This window comes from Leptonychotes weddellii, chromosome 4, assembly GCF_054177405.1.
Source record: "Leptonychotes weddellii isolate Sample4059 chromosome 4, ASM5417740v2, whole genome shotgun sequence".
In the NCBI taxonomy this organism is placed as follows: Eukaryota; Metazoa; Chordata; class Mammalia; order Carnivora; family Phocidae; genus Leptonychotes; species Leptonychotes weddellii.
The window spans coordinates 120032659-120041941 of NC_138372.1; positions in this window are offsets into that span (position 1 = coordinate 120032659).

The following is a 9283-nucleotide window of genomic DNA, read 5'->3' on the forward strand; positions in this document are numbered from 1 at the left end:
AAAATTGTTGATTTAAATTTCTGCATCATTTTCAGTTGAGAGTCATAAAATTAACATATGTCGTAATAATTTTAACCCAATCAGATTCTCATAACAGTATCATGTCCTAGTCAGAAAAGAATAAAGATAACTTTTAAAAATGTTATGATGACTGCATCTTACTAGAAAGGATAAGTAAATCCCAATATGATTGAAGAAAACTAGTTCACATGGATTTTTAAACTTTCAAATACTAAAAAGTCTATGACTATGTGAAGATTACTGTGGGTGGATATAACTTTGTAGCAAGGGAGAAACTTGTTAGACTGGAATTAATTGACAAGGGTAGGAGGAATTTGTTTCAGTAGATCATTATTCTCTCTATTTTTCAGAATTATACTTAATTGCCATTATATTGCAATGTCAATGTTAGTCAGTGTCAAATCTGAAAACTATATTCCACCCCCATACATCTCTTGACCAAAAAATGCGACCACTCATGTTTGTCGGGCGCCAATTCTAAGTAACGGCAGAATTCTACAGGAAATTATTGAGTGCTATATTTTATCAGATCCAAAAGAAGGGGGGAGGGTAGGAGGGTATCAGTGCAAAAATTTTGGAATAGAACAGTCATAAAGGAGACACTGGTATAATATTCTAACCAATTCTTTTACTCTCTTTATTTATATAAATCAGCAAGTTATTCTGAAAGAAAACCAGTCTTTCATTTCCAGTAACCACACTCAGCAGCATCCGTGGAGTTCATGAGAAGTAATGGTGGGCTCCTTCCTACATGTGGAGATTCTTAAATGTTCTGAGAGGGCCTGGAGCTACTTTGCCGGGATTCTGAAATCCAGGTTCTCTTGCTTATTTCTTCCTTTCATTGACTCTACTTATTAGTTCCCAAGGCCACTTATTCTCTCTTTATTGTCTATTCATAGCACATAATATTTCATATGAGCATAGTACTATCAGTGGCTGTAAAACAAATAATGGAAATGATATGCTAGGAATCCAGGTGGTCAGATGTCGCTGGGACTGGGTATACATTGCAAAAATTGCAAAATTATAGTGAGTGTTTTAGTTGTGTGATTTTCCTGTTTCCAGTCACCAAATGAAAGAATGGAAGAAAATAAAAAAGGGAATGGTGTTAGTGAAGTGTTTCTTTTCTGTTAGACACTTGGCACACACTATCTCAATCATTTTTCTGCTCGTCCAGGCCCAGGACCAATTCTGTTCATAGTTGAGAAATATTAATGGGCTTTGGGACAGTAACTTGCTAACTCAGCATCAGGCCATCCCTTTATAAGGAAGGCATTACCCCTTGCTTATGCCCCAGTTGCAATAGGTGGTGTCATCAAGTCTTTGACCAAAATGTGACCTTTATCCATCTCCTACTTAATTTCTGCATTACTTACTCTTCTCCCTGAATCTTACCCACTTTTACCTACCACCAGACTCCTAGATGACTTTATATCCTTTCCTGTTTGCTTGCTTATTCAGACTTCTCATTGTTTATAGCTGCTCCCCATTGATGATTATGTTCTACCTTCAGGAGTAGCTGCTGTATACTGGGATCTTCTTGCCATTAATTGCCTACCTGATTGCTTAGATTTCTCTATTCGCTGCAATTCTCCAACATAGCACATGTGGATTCAGAATTACCCCCTTTTCCTACTTTGGGATCCATCCCCAGTTGCCTTTTCTTTTCATTCATGTTGCCTGGTTTTACTGTTAGGATTTTTCCTGTGTGCTCTGGTTCTTTGATTATGGGAAATAGGTAGAGAAATGTGGGTAGAGGGACTGGAAACATGACAGCCATAAGAAATCTTACTTTGGAGCTGTGTCTGCTTTGGAACTGGCCTCAATAGATTCTTCCATCCTCTGTTCTTTTCTAATTGTATGGAGAAGAGATTTGTGAAATCTTGATTAATTTGAAGCTAGTGTGTATATCAGTTCACAGGTAGTGATTTTAGCAGCTATTTTGAGTTTATCCACATGTCAGTAGCTGTAATTGCAAACTTCTTTCTTGTTAATTCCTGGATTTGCCTCTCTTCTTCCCCTGCTGTGAAATTTTGTCCCTCTCCAAAACAGAACACATTTTTTTTCCTGATGTGCCAAGCATACTCATTAATTTCTCACTTAGTGATGATTCATTAATCATGGGAGGGCATATGAGCTGCAGTAAAAGCAACTCCTTTAATTTAATTTAATTTACAAACATTTATTGGGTGTTTAATGTGCAAAGCAAAGCACTAAGCATGAGACCCAAAGAGACCCAGTTGGGGTGATATGTAAATTATTCTTTTATTGGGATAAGTGTTTAATAAACTTTTCTGAATCAAATCTAATTAGTATAGACTTTATTATAGTTTTAAGTTTAGATAATAAGTTCTAACATAAACTAAACATAAAGAAACATACTTGGATCATTTCTATAGAGAATGAATAACTTTCATTTAGGTGACTTATCGACAATTCATATTCTCATGAAAACAGTGCCGAATCAAAAATTAAACCCTGCAAAATACCACTGGTTATGCTTTCTTTTTGTACTCTCTTTTCTGTCAATTCCACTATGTAGGAATAATACAGAGTAAGAATCAGGGAAATGGTTATAGAAGGAATGCTATTTGAGCAAAACTAGGATAGAGTGTGAGAGTCACTTTAATTGTGTCTTTAGGTCATAGAATCATGGAACATTAGAACTAAGACCAAGGGATTAAGTTCATATCAATCATTAGGTAAGGAGGCTCACACCCAGGGGGGAAAATGTGATTTGCCCAAGAGTGACCGACTAGTTGGAACTAGAAACCACCTTTTGACCTATGTCTGAAGTGTTAGCTGTGACCTTTTGAATAGTAAGAAACAGAAAACAATTCAGGTTTGGAAAATTATTGTTCATGGCATTAATAAGTGGGCAGATTGTAATTAATGCTTGATCTATGGGTACCAGTGGTTTTAGTTTAATTGAATTGTCTCTCTTTCATCTCCAGAATCAGCTTCTCTCTTTGGTGGCCACTTTTCCTCCTATGGGAACAGCCCTCATTCTTGCTGCTGGTAAAAGATGTTCCTAAGTAACCACAGAACCATGTGTTCCTGGCTTATCAACTTAATGAAAAACCTGAAAACAACACTAGTTCTTGTTATTTGTATACCATGTAGGTCACTGAGCCAAAAAGTTTAGGGAATCGTGATTGGCCAGACCTGGCTCACATGTCCACTCTCTTTGACCAGGGAAGCCCATCTGCTACCAGAATAAGAGCAAGGCTGGGAAATTGTTCTGCATAGACACAAACAATGGCCTTGTAGCCCACTGCATTAGAAAAAAACCTAAAAGGAATTTTTAAAAGGCTCATATAATTAAAAGAAAACAGATATAGTTGAAGGCTGATTTTATAATTTTGGAGTATTGCAAGAAATGAGAAGATATTGATTAGGACATTGTTTGCTATATTAGATCTTATTGCAAATGTTGAATAATTTTTATCAGCATAGTGTACTCTCCCTTTTCCATAACTCTCCCTCCGTGATGCAGACATATCCTGTAATACTCCAGGTAAACAGTGGAGAAAATTCTTATGAAAGAAGTTCAGGGGCCCTTATTGTTTATATTGATTGATTCTTTGATAATGCTAATGTGTATTATATTACAATGAATAGTAATGAGTTAATGAAGTAATGGATAATTTGCTTAGAACATTGCTACATATGTAAAAAGTACTGTTTTTTAAATAAAATATTTTTGAAAGTTTATCTTTCTGAATATAATTACTTTTTTGCCTATACATTATTAAATTCAGTCATCGTAGTTCAATATACGACATGCTCATTGAACACTTACGAAGTTTTTTCTGAATGAGCTGGCAACTAAATGACTACATAAAAACATAAACACATAGACATATTCATAAGCAAACATCTGACCTCCAGGCAAAGGGAGTTAACAACTCAACCACTTTTAGTCTTTACTTTTAATCTTTAGTTCTATCTCTATGGAGTAGATGTTATTCCTATTTAAATAATAAAGTAATTAGCCCAGTATAATATTAAGAATGGAGGTTTTGTCAGATAGTATAGATTTTATTCACAGCCCTGCTTCTTACTAATTTACTTAAGCTTGCTAAGTCTTAGTTTCCTTATTGGAAATAATTGAATCTATACCCATTCCTGGCAAATAACAAACACTGCATTTGTCTGATTGCAAATGCCAATCTTTTATCTTCTATCCATACTTTGTATATCTCAGGCTAGAGCATGCCACCACTCTCTACCATAGAAACACACACACATACCACATGCACACATACATGCACACATGCACAAAGGGATGTGACAATTTCTCATAAGTGATAAGTCAGAAGATAAATAAGGCACATCATCCTCCAGCACCTATTTTATTCAAAAATGTCTAGGGAAAAATTAAATAATTTAACTAATAAATAATTTGCAATATTTTAAAAGTCAAAAGAAGTATAGGTAGGTAGGTTATGGCTTCCCATTTCCCTTTTACCCAGTTCATACCATTAATTTGGGTATTTCAACCAGATCTTAGACTCTCAATTCCTTGAGCTCCTCATTTCCAGTTACCTTCATTCCTATTTTATCCTGGTCATTCCCCTCCATGGTAATTCTCTGAGTCTGGACGAATTCTGAATTCTCTACCTCTGAAAGTCTAGTCATACAATCACATGCTCACCACTGTCTCTGTTTCCTAACTCACTCATTGAGAACTCTGTGTCTAGAAATCTCTTCTTTCACCCTATTAGCCTCCCTTCTTTACCGCCTATGGTTTAGGCTTATTTTCTCTCAGAGTAGACACTGTCAATATCCCCAATTCTCTTCTCCTATTATCTGTTACTCTCTGTGCGCCGTGACCTTCAATCTCTCTCCATCTCCCCAAACTCTATACTCCAACAGAACTAAAAGTACTGGAAGTTCCCTGAATGTGCCCTGCTGTTATAGGTTTTTGTTCCTTTGCTTGTGACACTCTCTACTTGAAATACCTGTCATACAAAGATACATGTAATTTTAAAATCTTTCTGGGAAAAGTCTCTGTGAAAACTTTTATGATCACCCCCCTAGATTAAATATATTACTCACTCATTTGGTGCCACACAGTGTTCTACATCCATTACAGCAAGGCACACGTTATACTTATTTCCACTTATGTGATTTTTTAAAAAGATTTTATTTATTTATTTGAGAGAGAGAGAGAGATCACGCAAGAGAGCACAAGCAGGGAGGAGAGGGAGAAGCAGACTCCCCACTGAGCAGGGAGCCCCATGTGGGGCTCGATCCCAGGACCCTGAGATCAGGACCTGAGCCGAAGGCAGACGCTTATCTAACTGAGCCACCCAGGTGTCCCTCCACTTACGTGATTTTTATATCCACGTTCCATGGCTGCTTAATTTCTGTATGCTCAGCTTCAGTGTAGTGCCAAACATTTAGTAGGTAATTAATATTTACTGGATGAATTTATTAAATGAATTAAGCAAGAGGAAATATTGTCTTTAATTTTTAATACTGTCTTTAATTTTAATTTTTCCAGAAGTAAGGCACACACAACTTTCATCCCCTCTCCCTGCCTTTTTCTCTGGCTACTGGGAAGGAGGGTCAAGTATGAGAACAAAAGTTATTAGCTATACTAACCCTCATTGTTAGTATATTTGAAGTATTTATGTTCCTCTAACTAGAGTTTACATTATTAACTTTAGGTTATATGAGTTTTAAAAAAAGTTGTGTGTGTATGTGTGTGTGTGTGTAGAAAGAGGTGGATAAATTATTTCAACAGGTACTATTTCAGAAAATAGCAATATCTTCCTTGACACTTTTTGATACTTATAGGTATATCAGATTATCAAAGTTTTCTAACATGCTACAAAGTAACTAAGATTACCATTTCACACAAAAGTTTTCACAGGAAGGAAAGATCATTACAGAACCAAGAGAACAAATTTTCCCCTTTTTGAAATTTATACTTAAAATCAGTACACAGAGATGTGAATATCTTGAATAACTGTAATATTTAATTCTGTAAACTTTAATTTTCTTGACAAAAACATCATCTATGGCTCCTGTAAATATCTAGTCAAACATTTAGATCAAATACATATATGGAATGCGCTGAACTCTGAAGTCTGAGGTCTGTGAACTACATCATTGAGAAACTTAGGGGAAAAAAATTGAGATGTACAACCTCATTACCATATAGAAAAAGACCTGTACCTCTGAAACAAATAATACATTATATGTTAAAAAAAGAAGAAGAAGAAGAAGATTGCAGGAAGGGAAAAATGAAGGGGGCGGAATTTGGAGTGGGGAGATGAACCATGAGAGACTATGGACTCTGAAAAACAAACTGAGGGTTCTAGAGGGGAGAGGGTGGGGGGATGGGTTAGCCCGGTGATGGGTATTAAAGAGGGCACGTACTGCATGGAGCACTGGGTGTTATACGCAAACAACGACTCATGGAACACTACATCAAAAACTAATGATGCAATGTATGGTGATTAACATAACATACTAAAAAAAAAAAAAGAAAAAAAATAGAAAAAGAATAAATAAAAAAAGTGCCAAACCACTCACATAAGTCCTAAGGTTTGCTAAATTTGGTTTTCACACCAAAGATAACTAGCTAATTATGTTAAATATTAGGATGTGTTTCAAAGTCTTACAAATAATAATGAAACAGGTCTATAATTAAGATGTATATCAATTGTAGAATTTGCAGTATGTTAAACTAATAATATGTAAGGTATGCACATGTAAATTTTGTGAACTCTTAGAATGAGTGAATTCATGGCTTATTGTATAATTCACATTTATCATAAACGGCATAACTCATAGTTACGGATATTGACATTATTAATATATTTTGGATAACTAACAGTAGTATGCTGGTAAATTTTTAATAACCAACTCCCTGGGAAAAAAATTCTGATTTTAATGTTTGCCAATTCCCATGATATGAATGCTCCCACCACAATGTGGGGTTACCGAACACAGAGTTAGGAAGAGAAGTGCACAGCTGGCTCTTGTGAGCTATACAAGGCAGCTCTAGCACACCATTGTCAAACTCATGCTTCTGTAGATTTCCAGGAGAGGCTTAGTATTTTGATTTAGATATTTCTTTTACTAAATTGATAAAGGGAGACATTATATGTGAGGCAGATTACCTTTAGCACTTATATTTTCATTGTCTCTCTCTGAATTTCCTCAAGCAATTATAAGCAATAGAGTTCAAGATTATTTGTTTATTGCTAATTAGGCCTGAATGTATAATAATTTTCTAAGAATAATGTTAAAATTTCCAGATGCAGAATGGCTTTAACCATGCATTCTGTTTCTGGGCTGCTTGAGCATAGCTCTCCAGTTGGGGCCCGTGTTTTGTTTTCCTTGATAGGTCCTAGAAAAGGAGGAAGTTATCAGCTTCTGAGCATGTTCTGTTTGAATGTAGCATCTATAATTGACAAGGTGTAATCCGTCACACATTAACACTTACTACACTTACTTTTGTTTCTTCAGCTTTTTGGAACTTTTCCAGATGTCATTATAGGCTTTTCCTAAAGATCAAGTCTCTAAAGACTTGCACAAAGGCTTAGATAGAATAAAGCATTTCTTCATCTGTAAGTTGGAGACAGCATAATATTATGAATACAACCTTGATTTTATGGTCAATATCTATGATATATAAATAACCCCCTGCTTAAATAATATTTTAGTTAATGTAAGTAAAAATTGTGCAAAGTCCCTTGTTACTTAAGCTGTTCATTTGAATATTTTAAATATTCAAATAGTTGCAGTTCCATCTTTTACATAATATATAAGGTCTTCAGAATTTCTCAGAGTGATATGCAAGCAAATGGATGACCACGAAAAGTGTTTTAGTCAAATAAAACCTAGAGTCTTTCTGAGCCATTGAAGTTTATATATTTTTATTGTATTATTATGAGTTTTCTAGAAGGCATTATATTCCAGAACATTCTAGTCTCATCAATCCTGAAAATATTTCTGCAATAAGAAAATTATTAATTGGATCTGTAGTTCCCAAAGTGTGTACCAGAGAACGCAAGTCTCATGAGAGGCTTCTTGGAAGCAAAGCGGGGGAAAGGTTACACAGTCAAGTATGGACAATGTTATATACATTATGCCCCATCCCTCCTTTAAAGAGAAAATGCTCATAAGAATATAATGGACTTGGGCGCCTGGGTGGCTCAGTCGTTAAGCGTCTGCCTTTCGGCTCAGGTCATGATCCCAGGGTCCTGGGATCGAGTCCCACATCGGGCTCCCTGCTCCGCGGGAAGCCTGCTTCTCCCTCTCCCACTCCCCCTGCTTGTGTTCCTGCTGTCGCTATCTCTCTCTCTGTCAAATAAATAAATAAAATCTTTAAAAAAAAGAATATAATGGACTCTGAGAAGTCCTACAAAAAAGAAATCTTTAAAATTTGTTTTAAAGAATTTCCCAGTTATATTGACCATGGATCCTCTTTTTATATTCTTCTATTAACATCCTTTTTTTATTATGTTATGTTAATCACCATACATTACATCATTAGTTTTTGATGTAGTGTTCCATGATTCATTATTTGCATATAACACCCAGTGCTCCATGCAGAACGTGCCCTCTTTAATATCCATCACCAGGCTAACACATCCCCCCACCTCCTCCTCTCTACAACCCTCAGTTTGTTTCTCAGAGTCCATAGTCTCTCTTGGTTTGTCTCCCCCTACAATTCCCTCCCCTTCATTTTTCCTTTCCTGCTATCTTCTTCTTTTTTTTTTTTTAACATATAATGTTAACATATAATGTAGTATTTGTTTCAGAGGTACAGGTCTGTGATTCAACAGTTTTACACAATTCACAGCACTCACCATAGCACATGCCCTCCCCAATGTCTATCACCCAGCCACCCCATCCCTCCCACCTCCCACCACTCCAGCAACCCTCAGTTTGTTTCCTGAGAGTAAGAATTCCTCATATCAGTGAGGTCATATGATACATGTCTTTCTCTGATTGACTTATTTCGCTCAGCATAATACCCTCCAGTTCTATCCATGTTGTTGCAAATGGCAATATTTCATTCCTTTTGATGGCTGCATAACATTCCACAGTATATATATAGCACATCTTCTTTATCATCTGTCAATGGGCATCTTGGCTCTTTCCATAGTTTGGCTATTGTGGACATTGCTGCTATAAACACTGGGGTGCATGTACCTCTTCAGATCCCTACATTTGTATCTTTGGGGTAAATACCCGGTAGTGCAATTGCTGGGTCATATGGTAGCTCTTTTTTCAACTT